General features: G+C 43.3%; 1 pseudogene; it reads right to left on the bottom strand.

Moving 5' to 3' along the window:
• Positions 1-1602: 1602 nt before the first annotated feature.
• Positions 1603-18324, bottom strand: LOC113913607 (annotated as a pseudogene).
• Positions 18325-18771: the final 447 nt, after the last annotated feature.

Genomic DNA, 18771 nt, shown 5'->3' with positions numbered 1-18771 from the left:
AATGAAGGAAAACAAATACAAAAACCTGCTGTTGTGTGCATATATATAATAGTAATCTCTTAATGTAATGCGTTCAGTATTTCTAGCCCCGGGAGAGGCATTGCCTGGGAGAGAATGTGGACGTGACTCAGCTGCGTAATCTACGAATCTTGGCAAGTTGCTTAATCTCTCTGAGGTTTTGTTTCCTTAGCTCTCAAATAAAGATCATGATTTTTGATCTGCTGTCCTAGAGATGTGTTTTAGTTCTTGCTCTGTCCAAAGGCCCAGCTAGCTAGTGAATCATAATTTCTAAATACGGAAGCATCCAGACAACCAGATTACCTCTTCCAGAAATTTGCACTAAGAGACACAGTTGTTGGTGGTTGATGATGCAGAGTGGAGCTGAGGAGACATGATGGCTGCCATGTTGGACCATGGATGAAGCGAGGAAGGAGGAGAACTGGCCAAGAAAGAAAAGTGTGAGCAGAAACCCAAAGAGGAACAGGGACGAGGGAGACCATGTGGCCTCTAGAGGCAAAGCAGCTTTGGATCTCGGCTTCCCAAACTAGTTCACTGGAAGCCTGGTTATACTTAGATTGCTATCCTTAGATTCCTTGGAGTCTGTAAATGCCTGTGCTGAGCTTCACTTTTACTTACTTTGATCAAGTTTGAGTGTGTTTCTGTTTATTGCAAAAAAAAAAAAAAAAGGTGATGAGTAGGGTGTAGCCTTATTTAAAGCATCTTGCTACCTTATAGAATTAGATTAAGGATCACATGCCTTCCCCTGATTGATTGTGGGCAGGGGCCATGCCTTTTTAATATTTGCATTACTAAAATATTTGCTTAATTGAACTGAAATTGGTGAAGTGGGTGAAGCTACTTTGAAAACTGCAAAGCACAATGCTGTGGAGAGCATAGGGGTAAATGATTAAGATTTTATGAAATCCTCATTAGTCATTTTTGTGAAATGCCACAATGAATAAAGGCAAAGGAAACGGCTAAAATATACAGAAATTGGGTGGATTTTCACTTCTTTATCAGAGCAGTTGTAACTGTAACCCCCTTCTAAAGTGAAAGGGAAACAGGGGGTTCTCCTCAGCCGGTAAACGAGGTAGTTCCTGTCCAGAGCCAACGTTCAGGTTTCTGGGGGCAGAAAGCAGGTGTGTTCATTTTGTAAACTTTCTAGCATGGAGCTGTCAGGATCTAGGAAAAAAACAGATTTTCCATCTCATCTAAATTCTTGGCTCCTCTGCTGGAGATGAACTACAATGGGAAATGTAGAATTGCATTTATCAGCTTCACATGAGTATTAAGACAATAGCAAAATCCCGTGTTCCAGAAGATAACAGGCCGTGAGACTATCTCTGTTGGCCAACTTCAACCGGTCTCTCTGCTCTACTTGCCTGACCTCCAGGCTACCTATTAGAGTGAGGAGAGAAAGAGAAGACACAACCATTCAAGGATTAAAGAAAGACATAGGTTTAAAGAAAACGTGGACTATTCTCTTCATTGTGTGGCTACCTGTCACACCCAGACTTGTGATGGTTCCCGTCCTGTGGGAGAAGAAATTCTAGATGCGGGGATATTACAAAGAGCACGTTACATATACGTTCAAATTGGTGTCTAGTAGCTGCCTGATCCCAAGTGCTGTCTTTGGCCCCCTTGAGGCTCATTCTGCTGCCTGCTGGCCTTCGCACGGTCCAGTCCTACCATCACCCCCACCTGGCTCCGCCATATTTTGTAAGGCAAACAGACATGTCAGCTAGAATGGAAGGGAGGGACCACCTTTAAAATATCCCAAACAACCTCTCCCCATTTCTGATACAACCTCTAGATTTTAATTACTCCCTGAAAGTGAGAGCTATCCCAGGATCCTTCGGTGACATTTTCCAGTTTCCTGTCGGCTCCACTTATAAGAAACAAATGGGCTGGCTGGCCTCCCTCTAGATTGAGTTTTTCATGAAGTCATTACTTCTGTCACGGGGAGTATTTTCAAATTGAAAAATCTGAAACAATAAATGATGGTGAAGCAGTTAATAACTGTTAAGAAATCACATTTGGAAAATTGCATTTAAGCAATAACCTTTCTCCCTGTAATTAAATGACAGAAAGGTCCTGGTTTTAATTAAGTCAGCAATTTATAGTTATGAAGCTATACTTCACTATGCAGATTAGCAAATGATAGGTCACAGAACACCCTGAGTGCATTTTGAGTGGGCCTGATATGGTAATTACTCCACTGTTCAGTGGTGACCACATTGAACCGTATCTCTAGATGAAACAATTTTCTTTTCCTTGCTCCATGATGTATAACTAGGATGAGTAAATGTACCACGAGCACTGCCTTGCGCATCTTTAAATTAAAATGGATTTTAAATGAGGGGGCATGAGCGGAGGGAGCGTGTTTGAAGAACAGCACCGCGAGTGAATGGGCCACTAGTCAATGCCTGCGAGCAGAGAATATATCATTGTTTTACAGGGCTTTCTATCTTGTGCCTGAGTGTTTGCTGCAGATTTATGAGGAAGTAAAATGCTAATGTTAGTGTATTTATAAACATATGATGGGGGTTTCATCTATAATTTATTTGCTGGCCCTACTCTCTGCCTCCTTGGAAAGGAAAATGAAATACGATGTTGGACAGCCAAAAGGGACATTAATATGGCTTTCACATTTTATTTAACTAACCCCCAGCTCATATTACACATTGATGATCACAGTGTGAGATGTTTCTGGAAATGCTTATCATGTCTTGTCTCGTATGTGTCCTAGCTTCAGCTCGTATGGAACCCCAACAGTCCCCAAAACGGCTTCAGGTGGCTTGGTGGGAATCTGCGAGAGGGAGATTGTGTGTGTGTGTGTGTGTGTGTGTGTGCGTGTGCATGTGTGTGTGTGTGTGTGTGTGTGTCTGGGGCCTCAGGAGGAATGGAAAGTCCAGCTACTGAAAATATGTCTTTTTTCATTTCTCTTAAAGTTTCATGCCCATCTGAACTCTAAGAAATGACTTGTTTTCAGATATTTGATTTCTTCTTCAAACCCCATATTTCCCTGCCTCTCTTCATTAAAGCATATCTCCACCCAAACTCATGGAGAACGTAGGCTGCAGAGGAAGGAATTTGAGCATCAGAACAAACATCAGAAGCCACGCACATCCCGTGTGGCAGAGGGGGCTGAGGACAGAAGGACCCTCCTCCACAGCCCATTGCTGTGATGGCAGTAACTCTCCCGGATGGGGACACCAGCTGTTCTGGTTCTCAGCACTGGTTTCACGCCCTCTGTTCCCCCACCTTGTGCACGCACAAGGGAAGAGGTGAAGTGAATCAGATTTGAGTGACGCTGACCAGTGAATCACTGCATGTGTCACAACGAATAGTGATTCAGTAGTCATGAAGCCCGGTTCCAAAGAATCAGAGGAAACCCAAGATTCTAAGTCAAGAATTTCTTAATTTATAATCTCGAATCTCCTTTTAGGAGGGAAAAATAATGATACAAATGTACTTCCCACCCACCCTCCCTTGGGCTTTTTGGAATTCTAGAAGAGGGCTCAAAATGATTGTGTTCCCTCCAAAATTGTATTATATTTAAAAGGAAAAAATATCACCACAGCATTTTAAAGAATCACATCATGCATTTTAATTCAAATGTCAGCTACATGGATATTCCCAAATTGCCCAGCCTGCTGGGGTCATGCTAGCCTTTGAGATTTTTTTTTTTGTCTTGAACTCTCATCTAACATATTTTGGGGGGACATGGTGTTCTTCTCTGTATCCTGGGGGTGTTCTTTGACTCAGATTTTCCACAGTCACCTCTGATCTGAATTCCTGCTTTTGCTGAATTCTATGGCTCTTCTCTGTTTTGCCTTCCATGTATACCACCCCTTTTCTGCTCTGGGTCACCCCATTGGGCGTCACCCCAATTACTTTCTTCCCCAGAGCGCTTTTGGCCCAAGACTTGGGAGGACCTCCTGAAGGTTTGAAGCCATGGAGGGAATGAGAGACTTCACAGCTCAGCAAATAACTTAAAATGGAATTTTAGACTGTTCTTCAAAACACTTTGGGTGTTCCCACGATGGGGAAGTTCTTGAAGGAGAACCCACTTCTATTTCTGCGTTGATCTTAATCTCTCTTATCTGATTTGCTCCCTTCTCTCCCAACTCCCAAATTCCCATTTATCAGTCCACGTACTTTGGTCTGGTTTGCCCTCTTCCCAGTCCACTCCTGCCATGGCCAGGGGGCTTCATCCTCAAGACCTGATTCTCTCTCTCTTCCTGGGGGGAGTTTTGCTTTCATCTTCAAAAATGCTGCATTCTGTTTCCTACTACCCATGTAGAAACAATAAAGCTCTACCAGTGAAGGAGTGAGACCTCTGAAGGGCAGTGCCTGGGCATCCCAGGGGAAAGGCAGTGGGGGCTGAGATTCCGCCCAGCTCCCTTGGGTTTGACTGAGCTTCTGAGACTCTCAGTGTCATCAGTCATGGTCTTCAGAAGACAGCACATTCTGCAGTCGTGTTTTTATATCTTAGATCCAAGAAGCCAGTTGCCTTCTGTGCTCAGATGTTTCCTTGAAGCCTCAGCTTGATCCCTGTATCAAATTATGTCTGGTCCCTGGCATGAGTTTCAAGTAGAATCTCCAGGCAAAACAAGAAGCCAGCACTGGCCAGAATTTCCTTTGGATTCACCATGTGAGTGGGGGGGGGGGTCCCATCACAGACCAGATCCCAAGCTTGTGTCCCTGCTGGGCTGGGTGGAGAGCAGGACAGGGCAATGGAGCAGGAGAAATGGAGTCATCCTTGCTCCTGCAGACTTGGACACCAGTTTCAGAAACAGGTCCTCTTTATTTACAAGTTAAAGTAAAACTGTACATGTCCAATCTGGCTAGAGATATATTTCTTTGGGGGAAAGCTTAGAGAAATGTTTTTTTTTTTCAACTTCTCCCACAATTGGGTCACCTGAAATATAGGGAATATGTCTGTGGCTGAATTTATAAGTTAATAGAGATACATACTAGGGACTCCTCTCTGTCCTCCTTGAAGATATGATGTGTTTGCCACCAGAATTAAAAGGTAGATTTCATACAAACCAGTGAATCTGGCAGGAAGAGTTACCACTTGACTTTCTCATGTATTCATGCATGTAGCTACATTTCATTGGTTGAACTCCTGCTATTTGCTATGTGCTGGGCTGGGCAATAGGGATATGAGAATGGAGAAACCAAACCATGACAGGGAATCCACTCTCCCCACCCACGTCGGGAGTGGCTCTGGGAGGAGTAGAAAGGCGGCAGACACAGAAACAGATCATGATAACATTCTATCAAAGAACTTAAGAGCAAGACTTGGAATCAGACCATGGGCAATCAAACGCTACTTCCAGTACTTATTGGCTGTATGACCTTGGCCAAGTCACTTAACCATGCTTTACTTCATCTTCATCATTAAAGGGGAATGATCATAATATCCACCTCATAGGGTCATCAGGAAGACAATGAAATGACATAGCATTCATGGGCATATTAAGTACTCAGATGTTAGATATCATGACAGCATGTGAGTCATATGATGAGATGCATAAGACATTATACGAGAGTGCAGAGAAGGGGTGGTATCTAAGTCAGCCTGGAGGAATCAGCGAAAACATTTAGAGACCCTAACTTTAAACTTGATGACTGTTCAAGTAGTGCATTCAGTTCACTAAGCATTTGTGGGAAAAGTGGACACACTTGAGTTTTTATCCTAGGATTCTGATCCTGAGTAATCAACAAGTTTCAACTCATTTATTCCAATGATTGGAGTCAAGGCTAATGTTTTGGAGAAGAAAAAGCAATGTTCTTGGTGCTGGTGGCTGTAAAAAAATCATTATCGGTGCTTCTCCCCTTCATTATATCCTAACGGATGGCCCCCAAAAGCCCCTTTCATGACAGATTCCACGGTTGCCATCAGGCAGATAAACTCTGAGCCTTTAAGGCCACAAAGCGTCTCTCCTGCTCATGGAAAAGCAGTGTGAAACAACTTCCTGTCCTGTGCATCGTTGTAGAAGCTTTCCCCAAAAAGTTTCCAAGACAAACAGAAGTTTAACTTCCTGATCTTCTTGAATACTCCAGTGAATTATTATCAAGTGGAAATGTATGTAATTAAGGTGGGCGGAAGGCGGGAATTGAATTATGATAAAACTCATGCCTGCTGATGTGTTTGATGACAGAGAAGAAAATCATAAAGGGAAAGATGATGAATTTCTGTCTTTTCTCTGGGAATAACTGACTTAGAATCAATGTAATGAAAAATTATCAGGTGAACACAGAATGGCACAGGGGAAGGATAAGTTTCAGATAAGTTTCTGATGGAAATATATTAGCTCACAGCAAAGCCACACTTTCCATTTTGATCTCTTGGGTCAAATTCCACCAAAAATGTATTTTTTGGAGAACAACTATGATCATGTCATTTTCCAGGGACTTTCCCTCATCTTCTACAGAATAAAGTTCCAAGTCCTGAGCATGGCATTCAAGGACTGTTATAACGGACCCAAATCTCCCTCACTAACCTTACTTCCTACTTTACCTAACGTACATACATGCACACACACACATAGAACAAGCACCCTAGTACACTCCAGATCAAATATATTAGTCAACCTTTCTCAAATATGCTATATTCAGGTACCTTGCTCATGTCAGAATGCCCTTCCATGTATCTCCAATGATCAGATTCCAACCCCACCTAAGATCCAGTTCAAATATCCTTTCTTTCGTCAGGTCTTTTCTCAGAGCTAGAATTAATCTCTCTCCTTTCACTTACATGGATTTTCTCTAGATGGTGAGTAATAATATTTGTATTACTTAGGAAAGCTTTATACTACTTATTTTTTTATTTTTTATGGATGGATTTTCTTCCTTATTATCTTGTTAAATCTTTGAGGGCAGGAGCCATGTCTTACTCATTTTTATAATTTTCACAGCGCCTGGTATAGTGCATTGCATGATATTGGCTTTAAAAATAATTCCCTCTTTTTGCTTTGGCTGTCAGGAAGCTCAGAACTAAGTTATCAGATATTAGCATTGTCCAGGAGGCAGACCAGGGAGATAAAAAGAAAAAAAAAATAGATCAGATAAAGATAATACAGTTGACTTGAACAACACAGGTTTGAACTGTATGATTTCCACTTATAGCCAGATTTTTTAATACACATATATAAATACAGTATAGTCAATATATTTTCTCTTCCTTATGATTTTTTTTAAGTTAATGGTCTTTTTTTTAATTCCTATAAAAAAAAGAATTTTATTGGAATTAAAAAAAAGACTAGGATTTACAACTTGGAAAGGACATAAATTGTAATTTCTTGATCAGCAATGTTGATGCTTGTGCTGAAGTCCACAGCCACAACCTACTCTGCTGGCTCCAAGTCATGGTTCAGGAGGTTTTAAAAACAGAGAGTCCCAAGATGCTCCCTTGGTAAAGTTTTCTTTAAAAAAAAAAAATTGTGTGAATGGTGACAGCCTGACACCCATTTCGCTCTAGGACAACACGGGACAAAGCTAAACCAACACACACAGCATGCCACCGGGATGAGTGTCATGGTCACCATGGGTGGGGGTGCCCAGAAGTACAAGAGGGCCGTCCTAAGTGGGGCTAGGTCTAGACAGTTTATCCTTCACCCAATTTTCTGCACAGCACCCTGAGGTAAACCAATTTTAAATGTTTTGTTTTCAGTAAACCGGCTATGACAATTTATACTAACAAATTGAACTAGAACCCATTTGAAGAAGTTTTAAATTTTTTTTTTCATTTTTTGTTTTTAATACAAATGCCTGACTGTGCTCAATTGTCAAGCTGCATGCATGAAAAACTGGCCAGCCCAAACAGTGTATTAATCATGAGCAAACAGAACTTCAAGGAGTCCATTAGGTGCTTCCTTATTATTAAGGTAGTACAAGTATTTATATGGTAAAACTGATGTGTAGCTTGATCTTTAGGGGACAGGACCACCAACCGATACATGCAGATTTTGTGTGTGTGGACAGAAGGTACTTTTGACATTCAATTTTGCTATATAGGAACGGAATGAGTAAATGAAATTTTTTTTTTTTTTTGCAAGAGGTAAATAAAAGATTCAATTTGATTCTTCTAGAAGGGGGAAAAGGAGTTGAAAGTAGGCCTTCATTTTGCAGTCATCATCTACGAATTCTTCATAGTTGATTTGCCCATCTCCATCAATATCTGCTTCTCTGATCATTTCATCTACTTCTTCATCTGTTAGTTTTTCTCCTAAGTTGGTCACGACATGACGTAGCTCCGCCACGCTGATGTAACCATTGCCATCCTTGTCAAAGACTCGGAATGCCTCACAAATTTCTTCTTCACTGTCTGTATCTTTCATTTTTCTAGCCATCATAGTAAAAAATTCTGGGAAGTCAATGATGCCATTTCCATCAGCATTCACCTCATTGATCAATATCCTGCAACTCGGCTTCTGTTGGGTTCTGACCCAGTGACCTCATGATAGTTCCAAGTTCCTTTATTGTGATGGTTCCATCGCCATCTTTGTCAAATAGGGAGAAAGCTTCCTTGAACTCAGCAATCTGTTCTTCGGTCAGCTGATCAGCACCTTCACTGCTGCACTGGGTGGGGGGCTGCAGGGGTGCAAAACAGGGGGACACGAGACCCGGCCACACTGCAGGGCCCGCCCAGGCACAGGGCGGCCCTCCCTTCCTTATGATTCTAACATTTTCTTTTCTCTAGCTTACTTTATTGTAAGAATACATTCTATAATAGACATAATGCACAAAATACATGTTAATCAACTTTTTATGTTATTGGTAAGGCTTCCGGTCAATAGTAGGCTATTAGTAGTTAAATTCTGGGGGGAGGCAAAAGCTATATGTGGATTTTTGACTGCAGGGAAGTGGGTACCCCTAACCTTTGTGTTGCTCAAGGGTCAGCTGTAATAATATCTCTATTGAGATTTTCAGCCCTTCAGAATTACTTTACATTTGATCTTCCCAGAAAGTCGGTGAAGAATGTATGAGATAGGAATCTTTATGAACCTTCATTTCATCCATTTAACATGGATTGAAGCAGATTGAGGCTCACAGAGATTGTCACACAGTTAGAAGCAGAGCTAGGTTTAGCTCTTTGGAGATCTTTCTTAAGTCTTATTCTAAGTACCAATCTACAAAGGGTGAAGTGTGGCCAATGAAAAGCCATCACAGGGTGCGCAGGCTTGGAGCGGTGGGCTTTGGGGCAGGAGGGGCTGTTCATTGTAGTGCTGTTGCAAGTTCTTCCTTCTTCCATTTCCTCCCCACCCAACTTCCAACCTGTGTTAGAGAACAGATTGCTCCTTGGCTGTGGTTCAAAGAGCAATCATTGAGGGTAGATCAGTTAGGAAACTTTTGGTTGCAGGTGACCGAAAATCCAACTCAAAGTGGACAAAAGAGAAGGTTGTTGATGGGCTCCTATAACTAGAAGTCTAGGAGTCAACTGGGCTTCACGATATGCTCCATCCAGTGCCATCTACCTCCTGTTACTCTCTTGATCCCCCCCCCTTCTCCCTGTGTTGGTCTCATCTCCCACCACTAGCAAAGGATATTAGCAATCTTCCTGGGACTCAGGACAAGAAAACTCCCAGAAACCCACAACAAGCCTCCTCTGCATTCCATTGGCTCGAAATGGGTCAGATAAATCATTCCTGAACCAATCACTGGAGAGGATGGAGTTAGCTTCAACCAGTCAGGCCCAGCTAGGAGTGGGGTCAGTTTCTCCTGAGTCACAGGGGTGGTAGTGGGGAGCAGGGGATAGGTAGAAGATGGGAAGAAGTATTACCTGATCAAAATGGGAATACTGAAGTTCTGTTAGTGCTTTCTTCTAAAGAAACACACCCTCTCCTTTCTGCTCTCTCGTTGGGCTATGCCTGAGACCCTTTCTTGAGCTACAGCCCTTCTTAGTTGATTTATTTTCTTTCCTTTCCTCCTTCCCTCTCTTTCATTCTTCCTTCCTTTCTTCCTTTCATTCATTCATCGAATATCCTTTGCACCATGTCCTATGCAGACACTGAGGTGCTTAGATGGTCAGGACACCACTGTCCTTCACACGGGGGCTCCCTTCTGACATATGTAGCCAGTGTCCTGCAGGCTCAGTGAGCAGCCCCCTCAGGTGTCCTGGAGAGGTCATGAGCAGACGGAACACGGGTGGTCCTGAGAGTAATGGCACTAATCAGGAAGTTTTTTCATTTAAAGGACAGAGCAGCGAGGCAAGGAAGAGTGATTTTTGTCAACCCAGAACCGAAATATCACATTAAAATGCCTCCTAGCACCGAGAGGTTTGTCCATTAAATTTAATTAAGCTTTCTTTAGATTTGCATGTCTCCAGAGATCTATTACTCCCAGGCGACAGAGCATTTGCTTTTACCAGTCTTTGCATTATTCTTTCTGCCCAGAAAACCGCTGTGCCTCTATTGTCTACCAGAATGTTCAAACTTAGTGGCCAAATACAGGCGTGGGAATAGTGGAAATTTTCCTACACGGTCCTCTGGCAGTTTCTGGCTTCAGTAGCCTCTTTAGCAAGAGCTCTGAGATCCAGGTGCTTTGTTTTCCCTCTTAAATGGGAGTGCCTTTAACAGAGGTTTATGTTGTGTCGAGGGTGGCCTCTCTGCATCTCTGAGATTCTTGTATCTCTCAAGCAGCTCAGACATTCTGGAAGCTGAGATTCCTTCAAAGGGACCAGCTGGGAGAGGCATGTGCCCAAGCCAGACTCCGAGTGGGTGTGAATTCCTCAGTTCCAAAAAAGAGCAATTCTGTCTGATGCGCTGTCCGGGCCAACGCTTACCCTGGCAACTTCCTTGGTAGTGGAACCCTGGCAGGCGGCAGGGGAAACATTTCAGTGTTTTCCAGCCCTGGAGACCTGCTCCATCCTTCTCCCCTTGGAGGAACATGCCACTCAGAGCTGCCACATTAATGCTGCTACTGAAAGCAGCAGGTGACACTCCAGCTGACAGCCTGACACACACGTGCACACCCCTCTCTCATCCCCCACATCCAGGCGCAGGAAGTTGAAAGGAGTGCGTGCTCCAGCTTACAACCGCCCTTTCCCCAAGGGTATTTTTAGAATGTTAACAGGTACTGCAGGAGCAGAGGGTGGCTCTCTGGTCAAATGTCAATACACAATATTGGATGAAACAAAAATAAACAGGTTTCTTGCAGAAGATCTGAAGATGTGTATATTAGTGTCTTCTCCCTGGGTACATGTAAATTACTAAATAAAACAAAAGGGAATAGCTTTAATGTTAATTACTCTATCAAGATCTGCAAAAATAAGATTGCCTTATGTGTTTACCCCTTAAAACAAGATTTCAAGATTAGAATTCTTTTCCACCAATAGGCCTATGGAAGGAGGTTACATGACTTTTAGCTTCAGTTAGTCTCAGCTGTAGATTCTTCCAGTTGGGTTGCTAAAACTTTTGAAACCCTATTTGGATCTATTTGGTGACTGTGAGTTAGACACCCTCATGGAGAAAGCAAGAAAGCTGAAAGCCAACTCGAGTCAGGTTTCTGGGTAAGTTAACTCATCTGCTCTTTATGATTTGGGTCTAGTCCATGGAGTGGAATGGTTGACGTGGTCTTATCTCTGAAGAGTTGGTCCCTATTGGAGTCTTTTGTGACAACAGCACAGTAACATGGGAATTAGATCAAAGGAATGGTTGCAGCTGGTATTTTTTTTAGGATGTGTAATGGACTGAATGCTTTCATCCTCCCCAAATTCATACGTTGAAGGTCAAACCCCCAATGTGATGATCCTTGGAGGTAGTGTTGGAAGAGGTCATGAGGGTGGGGCCCTCATATGGGATTAGTACCCTTATAAGAAGAGATACCAGAGAGTTTGCTTGCATTCTCTCTTTCTCTCTGCCATGTGAGGACACAAAAGAGAGCTCTCACCAGGAGCTGAGGTCGCTGGCACTTTGATCTTGGACTTCTCAGCCTCCACAACGGTGAAAAAATAAATTCCTGCTGTCTAAGCTGCCCAGTCTATGGTATTTTGTTATGGCAGCCTGAGCCGACTGATACAGCATAGTTAGGTGACAGTGACAGAAACTCGAAACTGCTTTGACAATACGAAAATGTGCTGGCTCACATAGCAACAGCCAACAAGAGGGCAGGCTCTGCGGCTGACTTCGACCGATGTTTCCAGCCCTGATTTCTGAGGTCCTCTTGTTTCCGCCCTCTTCTGCACCCCAGGGTCACCTTCAGCATGGTACTAAGGTGGCCGCCGTCATTCCAGGCCTTGCATCCCAGGCGGAACTATATCCACAGACGCGGAGACGGGCTTTCCTGAGGTGTCCCTCTTAACAGTAAGGACACTTCTTCCAGAAGCCCCCCTCAACTTCCCTACGTAACTGATTGGTCCAAATGAGACCACATGTTTATGGCCACACCAGTTCTTCAGGCCATGTTTTGATGGGGTTAGCTGTGAGTTCCTACAGCAGGGGACCAAAGGGTCCCCCGGCAGTCAGCTTGGGCTGTTGAGAGTCCACCTCTGGAGCTGTTGAGAGTCCACCTCTGGAGTCCACCAGCCACTAGACTCCACACAGCGGAGTGGGGAGTAATGAGTATTCAGGAGCTCACCAAAGTGTTTACCTCATAATCCTTCAATTCTACTTTATTAAAAGGATTTAAGAATCTAACCCAGAAAAAATTTCACATGAGCCAATATCCTGTAAACACTATCATTAAAAACCTCATCCCCAGATCCGTAAATTATTCTTTATTGCTAAGAGGATATTATATCATAATGATATCGCGAGTGAATTACCAGAATGAATGTTACAAAAGTCTTTATGCTCATCTATTGGTCGACAAGGGAAAACAGGAATTTAGCAAAAAATATATGCATGCCTTTGACAAGTTATAGTTTATTCCTTGCCAACACATTTTTCCCCCTGAAATGAACTCATTTATGAAAAGATTTTGCTGCCTTGGTTAAAAACTATCCAAGGCTTGTAATATCTAAATGTCAGAGAACAATGGGATGCATGCATCTTGATTGCTACAGTAATTTGTACCAACCAAAGGGGAAAATTACTGATGGGCCAGATACCGCAGGTGAATAAGTCTTTGGGTGCACTGAAAACTTTCAGAGGGCTATTAGCTTCCTTCCCACTGTCATTGAGTAGACAATACTTCACTTTCTTCCTCAAATAGCCTAGAAATTAGAAAATAAAGAAAATTAGATTTTATAGACAGGCAGAGATAGGGGCACAAGCTTTACCATTTGCCAGCCTGTGACTTTAGGTGAGTTACTTAAGCACCATGGGCCTCAGTTTCTTCCTCTGTAAAATGGGAACAGTAATTTCTACTTCTAAAAGTTTTATGAAGGTAAAAGGTAATGCACATAGCTTAGCCTAGTACTTGTGACATAGTTGGTGTTTAATGAATGATTAGCTATTATTAAAATATCCAGGGCATTCCAGAGGTTACCGGATTCTTCAGGAAGAGGACTTTTAAGTGAACCTGGACTTCTATGGATCAGTTAACTCTTAGTGGACTCCATCAAGCCAGAGACTGAGCTGGTGGTCACTCTGCGGCCACCCACGGTGACCACAAATTAGAAGTGTTTTGAGCCTGAGTTTGTCATGTAGATTCATGAGATGGACCAAATTTGAAAGCAATGTTTGATTGAAGACAAGAACTAAGCCTAAAACAGAAAAGTCTCTGGTCTGATGTAATCTTTCCAGGTTTGTTTTTTTTTAAAGTCTTCTTCATGGTTCCTCGGTTGATAGCATGAAAGACAGCATGTGTAAAACTTTTTCATTTTGTTCTTTTTTAAAAGATTCAGCATTCTTAAAACTTTTTTTGGAAGTGCATAGTATACCATAAACAAAATTTAAGCAATATGAAGTGAAAATCCCTCCAAATTTCCCTCGAGATTGGTTTGTATCATTCTTCTAGAACTTCCAAGCATTTATGAATGTAATAAAACTATATGTATTTCAATATATATGGGAAAATATTCCATCAATTACATTAGGAGGGAGAGGGAGAGAGAGAGAAGTCCACCATTCTGTGAAATACTTCTCCACTTGGTGAACCCCTTTTGTGTGAATGCATAAAGTCCTATCTTTTCTAACAGCAGCAGAATATTTAATATATCTCTCACATTTTGGTTGTTTTTAACCTTTCATTATTAAGAAAAAAACCCAAAAGAATGAACATCTCACGCATACAACTTTGTGCACTCATCTGCTGTCCTTGTTTTTAAGTAGCTCGTGAAACTTTTAAAAATGCAAAATATATCTTTGAGCACAACATCACAAATGTATCGGACAGATCGTAGACAAACGATCAAATCCTATGCAAGAAAAGCAAACTGAGCTACTTGAGCTTAGCTGAAACCTTACCAGTCTTTGGGTCTTGTGGTTCAGAAGCTGCCTTGCGGGGTAAGGGAAATTCTGCGCAGTGTCCTAGGGTCGCCATGAATTCTGGGGCATTTCCAGAACTACCCAGGCAATTCTTCTCCAGTGGGCTCTGTCCAGCGGGTACATCAAAGTGGACTTGAACAGGCAACGCTTTCTTCTGTCTTCCAGAAGTTTCACGCAACTACACAACAGAAGGAGGCTGTAGTAAGTTTTGGAGCAATTTATTCTATCTGATGCCAGCAGGTTAATTCATTTTTCAGTGTGGGGATCTGTTTATGTAACTAGGTATCCATGCATCTGTCTATCTATGTGCGCGCGCACACACACACATGCAAACATAGAGTATTTTCCCATTTTTTTTCTGAACTTTCTACAATTTCAGAAATATCATTGACCAAAGAAAAACATACTCACCCAAGGCAAAAAATACCTCCCAACGCACCGTTTCTCTTTATTGGTAAAGGAATTTCCATGGTATTTCATCTAAGCACAAAGTCTCAGCTCTCCCAATGTAGTAGACAAACATATTATTTCCTTCTGGTACATTAATTTTTGGATTACTTTGGGGGACAAAACACCACCAAAGTAGTGGTTTGGCTATAAACTCCCTTGACATTTGGCCAAATGTCCAAATAACAAGGATGTAATTGCCTTCAAGCTCTCACTACTGAGATTTTCTGGCCACCTCCCGCATAAATGAAAAAGTTAGCATTTATACTTCTGTGGTAATAAAAACCACAACCCATCATAATATTTACCAAGTTGTGATAAGATAAAAGCTCACTTTGGGGGACCTCAGGAACAATATTTAGCATAGGCATTTAAGGAGTGGTGAGCATTGCCAGAAATGACTTTCTAGAGAGCTCATGGGATTTTAGCTTCTCTTGTTGTGCCACGAAAGGTGCAAAGACAGCTTCTAGATTCTTCCTCTTGAGGTTTTCCTAAGTTAGTGCCTGAGATGTTGCCTGAGGTGCACAGAAAGTTCAGGGTGAGTTTGTGGGTGACTAATTGGGGCTTCCCTTTGCACTTCTTGGGCTTTCCTGTCGTCTTTGGAAATGAATCCATCCTCCCATGGAGGGTCCTTCTCTGGGACTGTGTTTTCCAGAACATGGGACACACATCTCTAGTGGCAGGAGAGAGGTTTTAGGTAGTATCCAGCCTCTAGGCATTAAGGAAACTTGAATCATAGAACGAGAAATTTACTCCTTTCCTAATTCTTTGTGCCTCTAATGGCCCAGAAGAAAGCCTCTGTATGTTTGTATTGCCCTTGAGCACACACTAACTTCCCTTTGGAACAAAGAGAATTCAGGTTTCAGGCTCAGCCCACCAAAATCTACATAGAATTTAGTAACTTGGACATTTGTCTTTAAAGTGACTTCCCATTTCTGGTAGGCAGGTGTTATTGATTTCCTATTCACGGTAACAATGCCAGATTTCTTCGGCAGTACTTTTAAGTGAAGCTTTTCAAAAGTGAGTTACTTAAAAAAATAAAAAATAATAATAACACAAGTAGGATGTAGATGAGGCCAAATCCACAAAGGTGGTGTGGGAATGACCGAGGTTTCAGAGTCTGAGGGAAAGCTCTGGGAGCCTTCTTGACACTGCCCATCCCCTCTCTCGTTCTCCTCTCCTCTCCTCCACTTCACTTAGACCTTGCTGGCCTCCCCGAAGTTTCCAGAGGATGCCTTGCGTCTCTGAGCCACCTCTGTGGTTCCCTCTTCTAACACTTCCTTCTCCCCGACTTCTGGTTATTCCTGCTTATCAGATAAGACCTGTCTCAAGAATAGGGGTCCTCCCTGGCCTCCCCCTTCCTTCTGTGCCTTTCTTGTGTTGGGCACCCAGAGATTCCCCCCATCAAGGCACTTCTCACACTATGTTGTCATTGCGATTTGAATGTCCCTCCCACCATGAGCTCCTTAAGGACAAAGACTAGGTCTTACCTATCTGTCTTCCCACATGCTAGGTGGTGCTTGGCACACAGTAAGGACCCCAAAGTATGTGTCGAGTGAAGGAGTCATGGTGAATAAATGAAGAAGGAGAACTTCTCAGCTGCCTTGTGAATCTATTGCTGAAGCATGCACGGCTACCCAGGGAGTCCGCCCACCCTGCGTGTATGCACTCGGGGAGCAGCTAAAGCTGGGGACGGACCCCTCCCTGCAGCGAAAGGATCTTCTGCCTATTAGTTGTGCGTCGATGTTAGCAGCGAGGTCCGCACTCACCAGGACGTCGCATGGCTTCTCAAGCTACTGGAAGGGGCCTGGGACGGGCGGCTGGTCTAGGCGGGGCTGAGCTAGGAAGGTTTGGATAGAGACTTGGCATCGGCAGCACCGAGGTTACAGCATCGGCCTGGGTGGACCTTCAGAGGATGGAGGGAGGGCGACCAAACAAGACACAACACCTTTTTTCTATTATAAAATGAATACCTTCTCATTACAAAATACATTGAAGACCATAAAAAGAAGGAAGGAAAGGGTAAAGAAGGGCTACCTGGAAACCTTCCAGATTTTTTGCTGCTTTTGTTTGTTTGTTTGTTTTGGCTGTTAAAAGATGGTTACATTTACACTGCAAATGCTGTTTTTGTACTCTGGTTTTGTCATATTTTTCACGTGCTTCCCTAAAATCTGAAGATTTCTCTTTGCCTTTTATCATTATAACCTGTATACCTTTGTTAGAAGGAAAACAGTCGTCATGCATATAGTAAATAAAGAAAGAGAAAAGAAAGAATTTGTCTGCCATTTCCCTCCCCGGTGTTAATATTTTCACGTGCATTGTTCTAGTCTGTCTCTCTCTCTCTCCCTCCTCCTCCTCCCTGTGCCTGAGGGTGTGTTGTAACATAACACTAGTGGTTACCATGTGCAGAATCCCTATGATATATGCCAAGCACTGTGCAAAGCACTTCACCAACATTTTCTGATTTAAGCATTCTTTCAGCCCAGTCAAGTATCATTCCCCCCACTGACAGAGGAGGGAACAGGTTTAGAAAGATCAAATGCCTTGTCCAGAGTGACACGTTCGTGAAAGAGCTGAATTTACCTGCAACTGTGTGAGATAAAGCCACGGCTTGTATCCCCTACGTCCCCCTCCCCCACCCGGTCCCCCACCTCTCTTTCTGATTGCTTTATAGCCATCCAGAAGAGTAATCTCCGTAGTAGAGGCTCTCAGCACTAACTGGGGATTAAAATCAACTGAGGTACTTTAAAGAAAGTGTGGATGCTGGGGCCTCTAGTCCAGATCTTCCCACTGGGGCTGAGTCACTGGTGTTTTCCAAGCTCCCCAGACGACCCATATATGTAACCAGGGCTGAAATGCAATGCTTCTGAGTTCACTTGATTTGTGGTGTCTCTACTATGGGAAATGCAGTGCCTGAAAACAGAATCAAGGTTCCAACCGGTCTGCTAACAAATAAAAACAAAGCAGCATCTGGCCACTGTGCGAAGGACGATTTCCACATTCATACATCTTCCACTGGCACTAAACTGAAAGCAAACATCAATCCCTGCACATATGACCTCTGAAGAGAATAAGGTGGGCCAATGGAAGGGAGAAAGCTGGTCTTTAGGATCCCTAAATGCAAGTGACCCAAACCTTGGACATATGCAGAATATTTTGGGTCCCTGGTCCATGTGCGCCTGAGTGGGTGCTTAATTTCCTTTTCAGACCTCAGTAATTTCTAGCAGAGTGTGTAGAGTTCGTGACACAAACACATCTGGATCTGGGGGTGTGGATCTGAAATATTTGCAGGCCGATATGTTGGGAACAGATGTTGAATTGGCAGCCAGGGATGATGGGGTGATCTCATTGGAGGCCCCATCTGGGGCTTTGTTTGGAGCAACACAGCCTTCCCTGCTGACATCAGCTGTGCCCTAAATGTGGTTGCTTCCCTGCCTGCCCAAAGGCGTCTTGGAGCCTTCTCCCTCACAACCGGGGACACCCGGGACCTCGGCATTGCGCGTCTCCTGCAGAAAATGTCAGGAGGACGGAAAACAGTTGCTTCTTAAAGGAGACGAGGCCTAATCACTAATCAAGACTGGTCCCAGCCAGCCTCCGCGTCAGCTCAGAAAGGAGGCTCCGGAGCTGCCGGCCAGAAATAGGAGTTATGCCCCCTCCCTCTGCATGGTGAGCAGAATGGACTGGGAACCACACAGCCAGCCAGAGTTGGGTCTGAATACAGAGTCTACCACTTTCTAGCCTTTCGATCTTTCGTGGAGGAGTCATTTCTCTGAGACTGTTTTCTTGTCTATAAATGGGGAACAGGAAAGCTACTTACTGGATTGTTCAGAAAATGAGATGAGTGGCTGTCACCCATGGCAGGGGCTCTTGCCTCTCCCTTCCCCTTCACAGAACTGCTTCTCAATTGCATATCGTCATCAGAGACCCATTTGCCGTGGCCGAA

The sequence above is a fragment of the Zalophus californianus genome, chromosome 11 (assembly GCF_009762305.2).
Source record: "Zalophus californianus isolate mZalCal1 chromosome 11, mZalCal1.pri.v2, whole genome shotgun sequence".
Taxonomy (NCBI): domain Eukaryota; kingdom Metazoa; phylum Chordata; class Mammalia; order Carnivora; family Otariidae; genus Zalophus; species Zalophus californianus.
This window is presented reverse-complemented; position numbering and strand designations above follow the sequence as displayed.